The sequence below is a fragment of the Alligator mississippiensis genome, chromosome 5 (assembly GCF_030867095.1).
Source record: "Alligator mississippiensis isolate rAllMis1 chromosome 5, rAllMis1, whole genome shotgun sequence".
Taxonomy (NCBI): domain Eukaryota; kingdom Metazoa; phylum Chordata; order Crocodylia; family Alligatoridae; genus Alligator; species Alligator mississippiensis.
The window spans coordinates 150,266,872-150,284,206 of record NC_081828.1 but is presented as its reverse complement, the minus strand read 5'-3'; the positions used below and the strand labels follow the sequence as shown (position 1 = coordinate 150,284,206).

General features: G+C 45.0%; 2 long non-coding RNA genes across 2 annotated transcripts in view; one reads left to right on the top strand and one right to left on the bottom strand.

The window, feature by feature from the left end:
• LOC106739562 (uncharacterized) overlaps positions 1-17,335 on the top strand; it is a 136,315-nt gene that overhangs the window by 107,929 nt on the left and 11,051 nt on the right. The window lies entirely within an intron of this gene.
• LOC132250905 (uncharacterized) overlaps positions 1,740-17,335 on the bottom strand; it is a 76,917-nt gene continuing 61,321 nt past the window's right edge. Inside the window, exon 3 of the long non-coding RNA XR_009462595.1 lies at positions 1,740-14,413. This is a non-coding gene — a long non-coding RNA (uncharacterized LOC132250905). The remainder of the gene's footprint in view (positions 14,414-17,335) is intronic.

The following is a 17,335-nucleotide window of genomic DNA, read 5'->3' as shown; positions in this document are numbered from 1 at the left end:
TACAAGTATGTTTTCCCTATCTTTGAGGAACTTTCCGTGAGAAAAAATATTGAGAAAAGTATGTTACAGGTCAATGTCTTTTCGCTAAGGGTTGGTAGGACTTCTGCAAAAGCTAGGAGCTCTGTGCACTAAAAGGATAACTCTGAAATAATCTCTGTAAATGCCAGTATTTTCACCCCTAGGTATTCCAAAGTCATGGGTCAGGCCTTGAAAAATCACGATATTTTAAAAATGATTGTTGAATTCTTTGCCTTCTGGTATTGGGATCTATAGGTAAGTTGGGGCAAACTTGCTCTGGAACCACAAGACGTTCTTCTATTACAATCAGTATTCTCACCAAGTCATATGAAGCCAGGAGCTGGGACGTTAAGAAAAACAGCAGCTACTGGGAGACTCATAATAAAATTATTAGAACAGCACTGGGCACCTCTACATGTGCAATTAATGAGAAGCAAAAAACACTGGAGTTTATTGTCATCTGAACACGTGCCTATGAGTGCAGCACATTGAGCCAGGTCAGAGAAGCTCTGACTGACAGGAGACCCTGGGGGTCAGCCTGCCAACCCAGGGGCTGCTCCCCCCAGCTCCACATGCTGCAGTGGGGCTGGCTGGGGCATGAAGGTGCTTCAGCTGGGGCAGTGTCTACATGTGTGCTGCTGAGTTTTTTTTACTTTGCAACAGGATAATACTTGAATTTACAAATACTATCCTGCTGCAGAGTAAATTAGTTTACTCCAGCTTAATAGGTGTGCCCGTGTAGACGCTGAGTCATCACTGCACAGCTAATTAGTCTACTGCACAGTAAACATCTTCCACTAAGAGGAAACCAGGGTTGAAGCAAAGCAGCAATAAAACTGAAACGTTGAGAAGAGTGTCCATGGACACGAAAAATTTAGATTGGAGAATGAGCCAGAGATTGGGGCTAGGGTCCATGCTGTGAACTGGGAAAAAAGATGTGGTGTTAATAAGGCATAAGCCCCTTGTCTTCTCACTTTTGCAATAGAGGGGTCTGTTTCTTTGGAAGAGAATTGCATTGAATCTGGGCCCCAATAAAGTGTAACCTGTTGATGGAAACAATCCTGATTCTGGATGTAGACTCTTGGCCTGGCAAGTATAGAGCCTTTAAGAATAAAAGGTGGATGATGGGGATAGCCTGTACTATGCAGTGCAGAATGTTGTTTCCTGAAGGGAAAAATAATAAAATAACCTTTTCTCAGTGTTGCAGCTGAGGTCCCTCAAGCATTTGTGTTGATGGAAAGGTGAATTTGCTGCCCTCTGAAAACAACAACAGATGCAACTCTGGCTATTTTGTTACAAATGTTTTATGGCAGTGCTCAGGAGTCCCTTCCTGCGAATGTATTGTCCTTTACCCCTGTCAGGGGCCCAAGATTCCTGATGGGATTTTTACAGCAGAATTCAGGAAGGCTCTCTCTTTTTCTCATCTTGAAGTTCTAATATCTGTGGAGAATATCTGGAATAAAGCTATGATGGGGCACTGTCCAAAAAGAGGTTAACATTTCTGCAAAGAAAAATACCTATTGTTCTGCTCCCAGATCTCTGCTTTGGGTTGTAGACTGGCTGCCTTCCTCTCCTTTCACTGAATATACAGCGTGTAACCTGGGCAGTACTCCAAAAGGTACCCCCTCTCCAATTGAAGGGATCAGAGCAGGTTAACAAGCGCTGTGGGAGGTGTAGGGATTCTCCTCCCCTTATAGGGCAGAGCCAGACCACCACTGGGGACTTAACCATATACCTTTTAATGAGGGAACATAACAGGCATAATCAGGGGGGTATAGTGGACATGACAATGCCCCAAGGGGCAGGATTCAACAAAGGTTAGACACTTACAATCATTGACAAAAAACAGGGTTAACAAAATATAAAACACAAAACACAAACAACAGAGCAAACAATACTGGTTGGGGAAATATAAAAAGGCACAAAATACAAAATGTCAAAGGACAAAGAAATATAGGGCCTGGGTCACTGGAGTGGGAGAAAGGGGGGAAAACACAATGGCTCCTGCAAGAGGAATTTCTCTTTGTTAGCTCACTCTCCCCAAGTCACCAAAGCTGGGAATTGAACTCAGATCTTCCACATAGTGGGCAAGAACACTTGCCACACAGTCACCACTGCTGGTACTGCTCCAGGCTGCTAGGGGTCTTGACCTTCCTGGAGCCCCGGCCTCATGTTGAGCTGCCTGGTCTCTGATTGGAGCAGCTGGAAGCCAAGCTGGGACCCCTCAGCTCACTGCTCAGATCCTCCTGCTGGCCACAGCTTCTTGTAGGGGATCCTGGAGCCCAGCAGGATGCCTCTCTTGCCGGCCACACACCGTGCTGCTGAGGGTCCCACTGCTGCCCGCAGGTCCTGCTCCTTCAGGCTCTTCTGGGGCAACTGCTTCCGCCCCGTTAGCTCAGCTCTTGCCAGCTCTTCGAAGCTCCTTGCTCATAATCTCTCACTGATCTCCTCTTGAGTCAGCCATGCTGCCTCTTTTATCCCCCTCCAGGTGACCCAAGGGGCCAATCAGGGGACATGAGGGGTGAATCTCTGGACCTGATTGGTGAGGAAAGGGAATCCCAAGTCCTCCAATCATCTTTTGCCCTTTCAAAATCCCTGGGCTAGGTCACTGCCAGCTAGCCCATCACACAGGGGGAGTAGGTACTGGCTAGGTGGTGCACTGGCCTTTACATTAGAAACTGGCATCAGTTGTGCATACAGCAGGTATATTATGAATCCTGTTTTATTTAAACATGGGGACAAAAGACTGTTTAAAAAAGCCCAGGGGAAGCTCTCATTAAAAAAAATCAGAACTTTTAATTGAAACATTGCTGCTGAAGTGTGTAGTTTGAGAACATTTTAATTTGCGCATCACTTCTCAGTTCTTATGATGTCATGCGCCAATGTCTTATCTGACTGCAAACTAAATACCAGCTCTATCTACAATAGTTGTTAAGTTCAGGGTATCAGACTCACCAGCCGTAACAACACATCTGCTGTTCCTAACATTTAAGTCACAAATTAGAAGCTTCAGCCATGAGTGGACACTAAAAATGTCACATCATTGTTACCAATGTGTCTATCATAGTCACCTCATGTTGAAAATGCCTGTGCAAACAACAATTTTAAGGTGCTGGCTTTACCAGGAAAGAGAGACTAGAGGGATCTCTGATTCCAGGATGCAAATGTTTAAACACTAAACATTTATAACTAAAGTGTGCACTAATCCTTGATCTCTGTTTCCTAAATGGAGCAAAGACTAGTACTACTGCATACATAGTAGGAGAACAAATAATTAAGATATCTGCCCACAAGTTTCTTGCAGCAAATAGGTGATGAAGAAGGTCACAGAGCAGGGAACTGATCATTTGACTACTGTTTGAGAACAGAACAGAGCAATAAATCATGCTTAAACCCTGGAATTTGTTGCTGACATTCTACAACACTCTCCAGTACAAACATATACAGAGGTGTGCATGAGAGCTTTAAGTTGCTTGCTCTGTATAGTATATAATGGAATATCTGTTGCCTTATACAAGATATAATGCCCCCCCTTGCAAGCGCCGGCTGGTGAGTGGAGCACCATGGTGCTCCCAGATGTGGCTGCAGCCACTTCTGGAAGTGGCCAGACCCCCCCACCCCCGGTCAGTGAGATTGGCTGCGAGAGGCCCCCCCCAAGTCACTGACTGGTCACTGTGGGGGCATGTGCCCCCGCCCCGACTAAGACAGCACTAGTCACCCATGCCCAGGCATACACTCTGGTGGCAGAAAAAGAAAGGCCCTTCAAGCCTTCTGCCCTCAATTTCCACTTGGGACCTGCAATAATTTATCCTCAGACCAGATTATTTAGAACAAGATCCCCTTTTAGGAAGAAGTATTGATTAAATGACATTTATACACGTGCCTTTTAGTTCTTGGACATGCTGGAGATCCGCTGCTTCAGAGCAGACTTGATTAATTGCTTTTCAAAGCGCCCAGTACTGTGGTGCTTGCATGTGTGCAGATGCTTTAAGTTTCAATCTCTTCTTGTCCCCTAAAGTCCAACCCACTTTAGAGGAGTCTTCAGTTCAAATAAACCATCTTTTCCATTCAGCTTAGAGTTGGAAAAGCTCACTAATGCAGGTTATAGTGTTGGAGAATGAAAATACGTTGCCCACCTTCCCTGGGTTTGTCTGGCTGGCTGGTTGAGAGGTTAACCTCACCCCATCTTTTACTACAAGGATTCTGTTCCTTAAATAAGCAATAGTATGTGCTTTCCTCAACAATAGCTTCCTTTCCTTTTTCCTTGTGATCAGGTATTTAGTGTAATTCACAGATTCGTTGGAATCTGACAGGGACCATGTAGTGAGCACTTCTGGTGTGGTCTGAAACCTGCAACCTCTGGGCAACTGTTTGCCTTAAATGCCCATACCATATCAATCCCCTCAACTCTTGCTAATCCTACTGGACCACTTCATGTCTCTGTCACAGTATGCTTTTGCCAGTAGCTAGGCCTTGGGGTTTTCCCTGGAAAAGTAAAGGGACCATTCCAAGGAACAGAGTCTGCCTGCTTCTCTTGTCCCCTACCTTTAAGGGGATAGACCTCCCCTCCCTTTCCATTTCCCAAATTGGTTATAATCTAAATTGAGCAGAGAGTGCAGGGAAGATTGTTACCAAGTAGATTTTTGAAAAACAGAGATTGAAAGTCTATCTCAGAACAGTAAATACATTGTGAGGAACCTGGTGGCTTGGCTGGATATCTTTTCTAATCCTAGTTGAGTGGGAAGAATTGGCCATAGCCATTGGAGAGGTCTGTTGCCCTACTCTACATCTAGCTGGTAGAAGGGAGGGCTGTAATATAAAGGGCGGATGATACTACCAGCTGTGTTTCAAAAGCAAAGACTGAGCTGTGCTTAGTTCTGCAAAGAAAAGTGTAGAAGTACCTATCTTCAGATAAGGGCCCTAGCTTGTGGATCCCAAGGGAATGGATCTTTCTTTAGGACTCGTCCCTACCCTCAACATTTCCTATTACCTAGTGCTACTTGGCTGCATGCTGAAGATGCTGACTTAAGTCAGTTCCCTCCTCAGCATGCTGTCCCCAGTGTGTAAGAAGTCCACGTGCCTATCACAGGATTCTGGATTCTGCTCCCAGGGCCTCAATTAAGTGATTTAGTGGCTCTTAGCAGCTAGTAAGGAGGATGCTGGAGAGATTACTCTGTCTATATAGTTAGTTTATATATTCATTCCTGGCAATTCCAGGTGTTCAAAAATCATCAACTGAGCTCTCCAGAATCATGTGATTTTAAAGATATATCAGATGTGGGGTTCTTTTCATTTACCTTCCAGTTTTCATGCTTTTAGGGTTCACATTTTCAAGTTTTCTTTCCAAAAAAGAACCACTAGAAGTATTTTTTGCTGATGGTGGTGGCAATGAATTTGTCATAATCACATGACTCTAGAAGCTGCCACTTTGAAAAGAGCACTGAGGTACTGCGACTGTGACACTTATGATAGCAGCACGTGGAATTATTGTGAGTATTCAGAAAAATCATCTGCAGTGATTCTACAAAACTAGAGCTGGCCAAAAAGCAGTTTCTTTCTCTCTCTATTTGGTTTCAGTTAAGTGGTACCAAATTTTTTAAAAAGTCCCTACAAACCAGAAATCCCCTTACAGCTGCTTGATAAAATGGATATGCTTGTTATTTTCACTGCTAAAGCAGATAGGGAACTGAAAATGACAAGAATGTCAATTTTATTTAGTGCTTGCAGGATGCTCTCAGGTTCCAGGGTCTATGGCAGCCCCCAGGTCTTGTCTGTGCCTGGGCTAGGGACCCTGAGTTTCCATATTTCTGGTTCTGGGACAGACTTGGAAAGCAGAGTGTGTTAGGTCTAGGCAGCCCATGCTTCTTGGGTTTGTGACTCTGGGACAGGTTCTCCAGGGAGATCCCTCCTAAAGCAGGGTCCTTAGCCCAGGGATAATCCCCAGATAATCTGGACAGGGTTCCTTTCCAGTCCTGCTTTGGATTCAGTAAAAATGCCTCACACCCAAGATGTTTAAAAAAACACCGAAGTTGGCTCAGTGAACTGCATTTTCTGATGAAACTTTGCTTCCCTGGAAAATTTCCAACCAGGTCTATGTGAAACCTACCACTGCAAGGGTTTCCTGGCCTGGGAAAGCTGGGAATGCATGGAAGTATGTTGGGTTTTATTGTTTAACAAACGATTATGTATTTTCTACCCTTCTCTTCTTTTTTGAAACCATAAATTGTTGTAAACTGGCTGGAAGCGTTGAATAGAGCAAACAGCTGGCAAAAGTCTGCAGCAGAAGTATGTTGAAAGGGGGAACATGAAGATTTACATATTTTTCCCTCATGTTCCACACACACACACACACACACACACACACACAAAATTAAATGAGTCAGGGAGGTCTAGAACATGCTCCAATTCTTTTGTTAATCCTCCACAAAATCCTTCACCAGCCAAATGTCTAGTGGTTTATGACATTAGATAGGAATCTGTTATGGGAAAGCCAGGGAAAAAAATGCTTTGCCCCAAATTGCCAATGCTGGTGCTGCACATTTTGAGATGGATGAGATAAAGAACTAGAATCCAGACAGTTGTCTTTTGTATCACTTCAACTCAGGTTGCTTTTTTTGTGTAGATCATAAAATTTGATTTATCTAGAGCAGAAATTAGTATATTGTGCCTACTAGCACCACTACAGTTATGGGCCTGTCAGTGCTTTCATTGTTAACCTCTAGTTTCAAGGTTTTAAACTTAAGGAAAAATGCACTTTTGTCTGAAGCTTGGCTGAGAAGTGAAAAACTTTTATTTTAAAATGTAATCCTATGAGGGTAGACAGATAGCTCTGGAGAATGCATGCACAGAGAAGATAGGTACAGTTTACATGTTTCAAGGGCTTGCCAATTTCCTGTATCCTCAGATGAGCCACCTCTGAGGGTAAGATGATTGATCGAGGTGGAAAGGCTTCTCTTATCAGGATGCCAATTTGTGACAGCTATTGTGATGTTTATTTGATATTGTCAGAGGTCCACAAGGCTCTATTCAGATACCAACACATTTAATGGAGGCCTCTGCTGTATAAAATATGACCCTTTGTTTGGCAAGTAGGGTTGAATAACTTTTTTTTCAGGTTTTGGCAGATTTGCTTCTCCCATTGTGCCTCATAATTCTGCTTTGATTATTTTTTACCTTGAACAACCCCCAAATCAAAGCCAAACTGACAATTTTTTCATGGTTTTGAGTCCAGGCAATAAATAGTTTGCTGATGCTCATGAAGTTCTTTGAAGGTTTGTCTGAAAGGTTACTGAACCTTGGCTGAGGTTGGGTTTAGGACAAAAGGTTTAGCAGATCTCTACTGAATGGTGCTCAGATATTAATGACTTCTAGCCTCTGCTGACCTGAGCCAAATTAAAACCGATAAACAAAGAGTCTAGAGGTTAAAAGTTCAGAGGCCCCTTGTAAACTACGGGCATTCATTCTCCTTTACTTCAGTTTTTAAGGTAAACTTTTTAAATGAAAAGACAATTTGGGCATAATAAAAAGGCACTCACTGATTAAAGAAAATGTTCCTGTTTTCACGTTAGTGTATTGTAGCTATTGGCATTTCATTGTGCTGTCCTTTGCTCCAAATACTGGTTTTAGTTATATTTTTTTAGGCTATTAGATCATAATGAAGAATCAATCCCCTTCATTTTTACACTAGTGACTAATGCATAATTGGCACCCTACCCAGTCTTTTATATACTTTTCAGTGACCAAGTGTTAACACTGCAAGAGTCCTGTGCTATGCAGCAATGTAACAGGGTATCATTAAGATGGTATGAGATGGTATCAACAATGTAAGACTAATCTACTGACAATCCTAGCAGCTGGTTAGGTGGGTCTATGTCATTTCAGTTTAGTGACTTGAATCTTTGAGAGGGAACTAAGTAAAAAGGACCAAATGTAAAAAATCAGCCAAACTTGGGTGAAATATGCTTGGTCTTATTTAGGTTAGCAATAAAAGAAAGAAGAGGAAGCATGGGCTAACAGCCGGGACAGTAGCTCGGGAGTCAGGATACTGAAGTTCTGTTCCCAGGTGTGGCACTGACTTGGTAGATAACCTTGGTCAAGCTGCTTCCTTCCTATCTTCACTCTTATCCTTCATGAGGCATATTTAGGGAGTATGGTCAGAAAAGCTTAGAACTCAACAGTTTCCCATTAGAAAGTGGAGTTTTGCCTAAATCTAAATTTTCAACAGAAAAAGATAGCTTACATTGGAATTTGGCATGGAAAATGTGCTGGGGCAGCATCAGTCTTTCTGCTTCCTGGGGCATGTATGGAAGTTGTCCCTCTTGTCCCCATTCTTTTCTCTGGGCTCTGAGTCCATCCCTATGGCTGAACCATCATGGAACATAAGTAGGGGAAGAAAACAAATGATTTCCTCTTGTTCATCCAGCAGGAAGGGCTAGGGAACCCAACAGCTGTAACGTCTCACTCATTAAGCCACTATAAAAGCAGACTATGTTCAGGGGAGAAGCAGTGTCACTCTTCAGTCTCTGCTTACAAACTGAGTTCCAGCCAAATGAGATGCCACTCATGAGTGGTGATATGATTCTTTTCTTTTGCTCTGTGTTTTGATGGTAGTGGTGTTTATATCGGCATCATTGTTGAGTTAACACCCCCAGAAGATAGATGGGTCATTCATGTCTCACATTTACCCTACTTACGTGACACATTTACACTGGTATAGCCTGCCCATGCAGCAGTGTAAACAAGAGGTGGACTCACAGTGGATAGGGACAGTGTAATTTACTGGGATGCTGGGGAAAATCAGGGTAAAACTAAACTGGTGTCAGTTGCACTGGTGGAAGTATTTCAAGTCTGCTTCTATCAATGCAAACAGGCTGCTCCCCGAGTGACAAAGGGCTGTAGCAGTGCTTACTACAACAGCTGCCGTTTAATAGCTGGTTGTCTCATGTCCTCTAAATGCTGTGAGACTTACTTGTCTTCAAAACCAGTGCAAATTGTACCCATGTTAATGTGTCGTGTGTCCTCAGAGTTTATTACTTAAGGCTTTCTTCTAGTAAAATTGCATTGGTCTCACCCAGTTTGTTTTGAAGGTTTTGCTGGCAACCATAAAGATGAAGACCCAAATCCTATTTCTCCTCTATGGAGTATAAATAGTACTTGGGAATCTAAGTGCATTTCTATTCAATCCTGCTTGAGCTCCTTAACTGGTAATGCAAATTGACTGGTAAGTTCTTCTTGCTCCTGTTTGTGAATTCTGCACCTAAGATTTCTTAGATTTCATAGACATTAGGGCTGGAAGGGACCTCATGAGATCACTGGGTAGAGCCCCCTGCCCAAAGGGCAGGAAGTCAGCTGGGGTCAGATGACCCTAGCAAGATAATCATCCAAACGCTTCTTGAACATGTCCAGAGTAGGTGCTTGCACTACTTCTGGGGGGAATCTATTTCAGACTCTGGAGACTTGGACAATAAAGAAGTTTTTCCTTATTTCCAGTCTAAAATGGTCTTCCAGCAGTTTGTGCCCATTGGACCCTGTCTTCCCTTGGAGGGCCCTGGTGAACACATGTTCTCCCAGATCCTGATGCATGCCTCTGATATACGTATAGACTGCCACCAAGTCCCCCCTGGGCCTGTGCTTTCAAAGCTGAAGAGTTCCATGCCTCTCAGCCTCTCCTCATAAGGCCTGCTCTCTTGACCTCTGATCATGTGTGTGGCTCTCCTCTGGAGTCTCTCAAGCTTCTTCATGTCCTTCCTAAAGTGTGGAACCCAGAACTGGATGCAGTACTCCAGTTGCAGCCTCACCAAAGCCGAATAAAGCGGAAGGATGATAATTTGGGTCTTGTTTGAGATGAATTGGTAGATGCAAGCCAGAGTTTTATTTGCTTTGCCAGCTGCAGCATTGCATTGGTGGCTCATATTCATCTCATGGTTGATCATGACCCCTAAGTCTCTTTCGGTCATTGTGCTAATGAGTGTAGCACTGATGAGCCTATAGGTATGTTGTGGGTTCTTTCTCCTGAGGTGGAGCACCTTGCATTTCTCTATGTTGAAAGTTACCAGGTTTTGATCCATCCACTTTGTGAGCCTGTCCAAGTTGGCCTGAATCCTAAGCCTATCCTGTAGTGTGACTGTGCTTCCCCATAATTTGGTATTATCTGCTTGTAACACCCAAATCCAGGTCATTTATGAATATGTTAAAGAGTACTTGCCTGAGTACTGAACCCTGTGGGATGTCACTGGTCACTATGCACCATGTTGGCTTGGTTGATGTCACAACCCAAAGTTGTGAGTTTTTGTTTGTGTGTGCTTTGGCATCGCTAAATTATGTTCCCGCTAAATTGCAGCTTCCTTGCACAGTGGAGTTCTCTGCTGCAGGAGAGAACTCCGGTGCAATGGGGAATTTCCCGCCAATTTGTAGCTTTCTTTGCATGGTGCATTTCTTTTGCATCTCAGAAATGCACAGAGCAAAGGAGTTCCCACAATTTGTATGAAGATTCATGCCACATTATTGGCCGATTCTAAATTATGCACACATGGCGGCTAGCGATTGGCTTGCTAGCAGTATAAAGAGCTTGTGTGGTTTCCGCCCAAGTTGGAGGACTCCACGAACACCAGGAGGAGGAGACTTCACTCTGTGTGAAGATCTCTAAGCGCTGCGGATCCTCATGGACCCAACGCATTTCTTAAGCAGGCATCAGAGGTCTAAACAGCCTCTGGCCTCTCCCCGTTGCTGAGTGCAATCCTAGACGTATCCCTTTCCTATATACTCAAGATTCAAACCCACGGAGCTTCGACAACTCCGTGGGAAAGAAATTGCCGAACCCGTGGAGCCTTAACAACTCCGGGGCCAAAGAACCGAATTTGTCGTAGTCCTCCAACGAGGATTTAAGCGGAGCTGCACCTGGAAACTGTCCAGCCTACACCGCGACCATCTTGGGTATAAGTAAATAATCTTTAAATAAACCATTACACCTCTGTGACTAATTCTAGCCCATGCGTGCCTTGCTGCCGCACGGTCCTCTCCGGCCCCGCGTGCCCGGGCTGCTGGCCGCAGCCCGCGTGCGCAAAGACGGGCCCGGCTCGCCCCCGGCCCGAACAGTTGACTATCACTCTCTGGGTCCCACCATGGAGCCAGTTCCCCAGCTATTGAACTGTAAGTTTGTTGAGGCCACAGTTCCACAATTTTGTTATGAGGACATCATGGGAGACCAAGTCAAAGGCTTTTTTGAAATCCAAGTAAATGACATCAACCTCTCCTCCCCTGTCCAGATGCCATGTCGCCTGGTCATAGAAGGAGACAAGGTTGGTCAGGCATGACCTACCCACAACAAAGCCATGTTGGCCGTTTTGACTGTCTCTCAGTATGATGCCTTCTGTTAGGCTATTGTTGATGGATTCTTTATAGTTTCATAGTAGCTAGGGTCAGGCGGGACCTGAACAGATCATCTAGCCTGACCGCCTGCCACAGGCAGGAATGAATGCTGTGTTCACAAGACCCCAGACAGGTGATCGTCCAACCTCCTCTTGAATTTGCCCAAAGTAGGGGCGAGGACCACTTCCCTGGGGAGTTGGTTCCAGATTTTGGCCACCCTAACTGTAAAATATTGCCTTCTGATCTCTAACCTAAACCTATTCTCCATCAGGTTGTTACCATTGTTCCTTGTCACCCCAGGTAGTGCTGGGGAGAATAGGGCTCTGCCTATTTGCTGTTCATCTCCCCTGATGAGCTTGTAGGCAGCACTAGGTCCCCCCTTAGCCTCCTCTTGCTGAGGCTGAACAGGTTTAGGTCCTTCAGTCTCTCCTCGTAGGGCCTGTCGTTCTGCCCTCTCACCAAGCGGGTGGCCCTCCTCTGAACCCTCTCCAGGCTGGCCACATCCCTTTTGAAGTGCATCTCCCAGTACTGGATGCAGTACTCCAACTGCGGCCTGACCAAAGTTGCATAGAGGGGGAGTATCACCTCTCTGGACCGGCTTGAGATGCACCTTTGGATGCATGACAAGGTATGGCTGGCCTTGCTGGCTGCGGTCTGGCATTGGCGGCTTACGTTCATCTTGGAGTAAATAATGACTCCAAGATCCCTTTTTGCCTCTGTGCTTTCAAGAAGGGAACTCCCCAGCCTGTATGTATGCTGTGGATTCCTTCTCCCAAGGTGCAGCACCCTGCATTTGTCTACGTTGAACCCCATCCTATTCTCATATGCCCACTTTTGTAGTCTATTTAAATCTATTTGCAGCCTCTCTCTCCCTTCAGGTGTGTCCACCTTGCCCCACATCTTAGTGTCATCAGCAAATTTGGACAGTGTGCTTTCTACCCCCTTGTCCAAGTCGCTGATGAAGGTGTTAAACAGTGTGAGCCCGAGAACTGAGCCCTGGGGTACCCCACTGCTCACATCTCACCAGGTTAAGTACAACCCGTCCACCACTACTCTCTGGGTGCGCCCCATCAGCCAATTTTTTACCCATTCCAACTGTGCAGGCATCAATGCCACAGTCGCTTAATTTATTGATGAGGATGGGGTGAGAGACAGTGTCAAAAGCCTTCTTAAAGTCTAGAAAGACTACGGTGACACCATCATCCAAGGATTTAGTTACTTGGTCATAACAGACAATCAGGTTCATCAGGCAGGATCTGCCTTTGATGAACCCATGCTGATTACCCCTAAGCATGATCTCCCCTGCAAGTCCCCCACAGATGTGCTCCTTGAAGATTCTCTCCAAGATCTTCCTGAGCGCCGAGGTGAGGCTTAAGGGCCTATAGTTACTTGGGTCCTCCTTCTTCCCCTTCTTGAAAATTAGGACCACATTAGCCAGTTTCCAATCCCCCGGCACCTGGCCAGATGACCACGAATGCTCATACAGCTGGGCTAAGGGCTCTGCAATGACCCCTGCCAGCTCCCTCAACACCCTTGAGTGGAGGGTGTCTGGACCTGCAGATTTAAAAATGTCTAGCCCTTCCAGAAGATCCCTAACTACCTCTGTGCTGACTGAAGGCCTGATAGAGCTATCCCCAAGATTGTCCCTATCTCTGGTAGGTGGGATGTCCTGGTCCCTGTTCAAGAAAACAGAGGCAAAGAAACTGTTAAAAATATCAGCTTTCTTGTCTGGCATAGCCACAAGATTACTGTTTGTGTCTTGCAGGGGCCCTACATTGCCTGGTGCCCTCTTCTTGCTCCCAATGTACTTGAAAAAAAGACTTTTTGTTGTCCTTAATCCTGGACGCTAGCCTGAGTTCCATCTCTGCCTTGGCCTTCCTAATAGCCCTCCTACACTCCCGGGCCAAGGAGAAGTACTCCTCCTTGGTGATAGTTCCTCCCTTCCACTGGTTGAACGCCTCTTTTAGTCCTCAGGCATTCCTGAATGCCCTTGCTGAGCCAAAGGAGTTTCTGAGCACTCTTACCTACCTTGCTTCTCTCAGGGACTGTTATCCTTTGGGCCTGGAGGATTGCCCCCTTAAGGTACAGCCATTCCTCATAGACTCCCATCTCCTCTACCTTCTGGGCCCTCAGTGCCTCCCCCACTGGTTTCCTAAGCTCATTGAAGTTTGCCCTTCTGAAGTCAAGGGCTTTAGCTTTGGTGTTGGATAATGAAATCCAGCAGGTGATGATCGCTATTGCCCAGTCCCCTCACCAGGTCATCCCCCGTGGCCAGGACCAGGTCCAGCAAGGCATTACCCCTAGTGGGACTGTGCACTTCCTGGATAAGGTGGAGGTCCTGTAATACAGCCAGGAACCTACACGAGCGGTCAGACCTGGCTGTCTGCTCCTCTCAGCAAATGTCTGGGTAGTTTAGGTCACCCATGACAATAACATCCCTTGACCTAACCGCCTCCATAAGCTGACTGGAGAAGTCCTGGTCTAGCTCTTCCCCCTGGTTGGGTGGTCTGTAGTAGACACCCACTGTAAGGTCCCTTTCACCACACCCCCCTTGTAGTTTGACCCATAGTGTCTCTGCCAGACCCTCCTCTAACCCGAAGCTAATCCTTGATGATGTGAGGTGCTCTTTGACATAGAGTGCAACCCCCACACCTTTCCTCTCTGTCCTGTGTCTTCTATATAGGGTGTATCCCTGAATGCCCACCACCCAGTCATAGGTAGCGTCCCACCAGGTTTCTGTGAGCCCTACTAAGTCTGGGTTCTTACTCGCAATCAGGAGGCATAGTTCCTCCTGCTTACTCCCCATACTATGAGCATTAGTGTAGAGGCACCTGAGGCCTTCTGAGGGTGCACGTGCCTCCCTCCCACTCCCAGGAGAGTTGTGGCCCCCTGCTCCCTGGACGTTGATGCTTACCTGGGCTTCCCTTCCTCTTGTCACTCTGCATGCTGGTGAAGCATCCTCTCCACTCGAAGCAGCCCCTTCCCCCAGCGAAGCTAGTTTAAAGCCCACCGTACGAGATCAGCCAACCTAGAGGAAAAGATACGTCTGCCCTTAGGGGAGAGGTGAAGCCCATCCCACCCCAGCATGCCCTCCTTACAAAAACATGGGCCGTTGTCAAAAAACCCAAAGCCTGCCTCATGGCACCATCTCCGAAGCCACCGGTTACCCACGTCAATGCAGGCCTCATGACGCCTACTCCGTCCACTTACTGGGAGAATGGAGGAAAATACCACCTGGGCTCCCGTCTTCTTCTTTAATATTTTTTTCCATGGTCTTTCCAGGGATTGAGGTCAAATTGATTGGACTGTAGTTCCCTGGACCTTCCTTCCTTCCTTTCTTGAAGATAGGACATTGGCCCTCTTCAGGAACCTCTCCCAAGCGCCACAAGTTTTAGCCATTGGTCGCACTATGATGTCAGCCAACTCTTTTAGCACTCTTGGGTGCATTTTATCAGGGCCCATTGACTTATGCATGTCCAGCCTCTCAAGGTGTTCCCTCACAAAATCTTCACCAAATGTAAGTGTGTGGTCACCTGTATCCTCATAAGATGAAGACACACAATAAAAGTCAATCCAATGATTTGTTTTCAGGGAGTGAGGAGAGTGGAATAGACATAAAAAAAGAAAACTTAGACCTTCTGTCAGTGAAAATACTGGACTGATTAAACTAAGAGCTTGTCTACACTGTGGCAGCTTTATGTTGGGGTGGGTTACATGGCTGAATGTGCCTCCCACAGTTCACTAATGCTTCCCAGACCTGAAAGTTAACTGGTAAATAATGCTGCTTCAGGCTTGTCTAATACATTCTCTTTAGCCCCAGTGACCAGCAGGCCTAGGAGTGAACTCTGAGGATGAGCCTGGAGTAGCTTCACATCTGCAGGGTGGATGGATGGGGCGTGCTCAGCCCTGCACTCCTCAGCATATGCTGCCATTACTGCCTGAATCTGTTTCGAATGTTGTTAAATCAGTGCTGTTTTTATGGATAGACAAGGTCTTAAATTACGGCACACAAAATGGCAGCTGTGGGAAATATGGGTGCTGTTTCCTCACCCTTTATTCTAGCCATAATCAGCCTATTTTTAGAGATTTGCTTAAGAGATGTTGGAATGAAAGGTGCATAGGGTTATTTGGTCTGTGGAAAATGCATCTTTACAATCCTGTTGTCTCTCATACATATTTATCAATATTAAGGTTAGAAGGAATCTCTGAGTCATCTTGTTTATTTTCTTGCACTGCTGTGTTAGCATCTGGTATGTGTGAATAGAGAGATCCTTCTCCTACCTTATAGACTATACAATGGGATATAAATATTTACCAGCTAGTAATGTGTATTTTCCATTCCTGCTTACTCTCAGTGCTGCTCTGGAACTAAAAAAAAGACGGTTTTCAGTTGACACTTCTCTACCAATGTGTCGCTGCTCGTTTTGTATTCATAACTTTTCTGTGATAGCACCTTTCACTAATGTAATATTGAGTCAGTACAGAAAAACTAACCTATTGCATTTTTCTTTCCCAAAGTTAAGTCAAGTTAAAAGAGCACAATGGACATAATGGGTTCTGACTAAGGACCTCCCTTTTGAGAATGACTGATGTATTTATAATGTGACAGATGGTCATATAAACTCTGAATTTTGTAATATTCTTTTTATTTCCTAGAAGCTGGTGGGTCTATATATATATAATTTAAATCTACTTCAGTGGTTTGTATGTGTTGAAGGATGTGGAAGATATTAATATTTGAGACTCAATAGACCCACCAGCTTCAGATAAGCAATGGTATAAACACATGCCTTAACCATCTAAACTCTCATCCTTCAAAGCCAAGAAAAAAATCCCTCTGACTTTTGCATATAAGGCTTACGCCCATACTGCTAGTGGTAAATAAATGAACCCAGGGAATGATGAAATCCAGCATCAGGTCAGTTCCTCTTGTTTTTACGCACCTTTTACCAAAGGTCCAAGGACTTTTGCTTAATTATATTATAGGCACCGGTTTTAAACAGTAGGGGACATGTCGCATATTTGGAATTAAACTGAGATTAAGATTTCAAAGTGTTCAGAACTCTGGTGTTGTTCCGGTACGTATTTTAACTGTCTTCACAAATGGGTATCTTCAAATTGCACTGTGTTAATGAATGTACCTCCCTGACATACTAAATCCAGAGGTCTGAGTGGCGTGTTAATACAAAACTCCATTCAAACAGTGCCATGTATGCCACCTTATTTTGTTCTGGGTGGTGTCACAGTGTAATGGAATGATCTGTAATGTGTTTAGCATATAGGCAAGGTTTTTTTCATCTTCTCCCTGTGGCCCTCTCTTCTCCACAACTCAACATATACCTGAAACAATACTTCTGGAGAAAGCTGCTTGGTGGGATTGCCTCATTTTGTGTTTTCAGTGTATTTTCAGAAACTGTGGATTTTTCTTTTAGGGTCCAGTTTAAAGTCCCAATTTTCATATGGTTCGATACTGGTATTAATAACAGTGTTACCAATAATTCTCCATGTTAGTCTTCAGATTGCCTGTATCCTACTATGAGTATTCATTCACTTTATGCATGGGCCTTTTTCTTGGGAAGGGGAAGCAACAGCCTGTCTTCCATGGTATAAACTTGTATATTAATCACTCAGTCTATGGAAGTATCAGGCTCTTCTGCACAGATGCACACAGTGACAGAGCCATAACCAGCAGAGTTTGTGCCCTGGGCAGCAGAGCTATATCCATTAGGGTTTGTGCCCTGGGGCATCAGGACATAGGTAGGGCAGCTCAAGGCTCTGGGGGTGTGAAGTGGAGCAGGGCAGGATGCTACTGTGAGCAGAGGTGTCACCACTAAGAGCCAATTTAACCCTTCTCAGGTCCCACAACTACTGAAGTTTTATATGGTGAGTGACAATACATGGTAATAAAAGTGGAAGACTCTCAGGTAGGAGAGGGTCAGAGAATGTAACC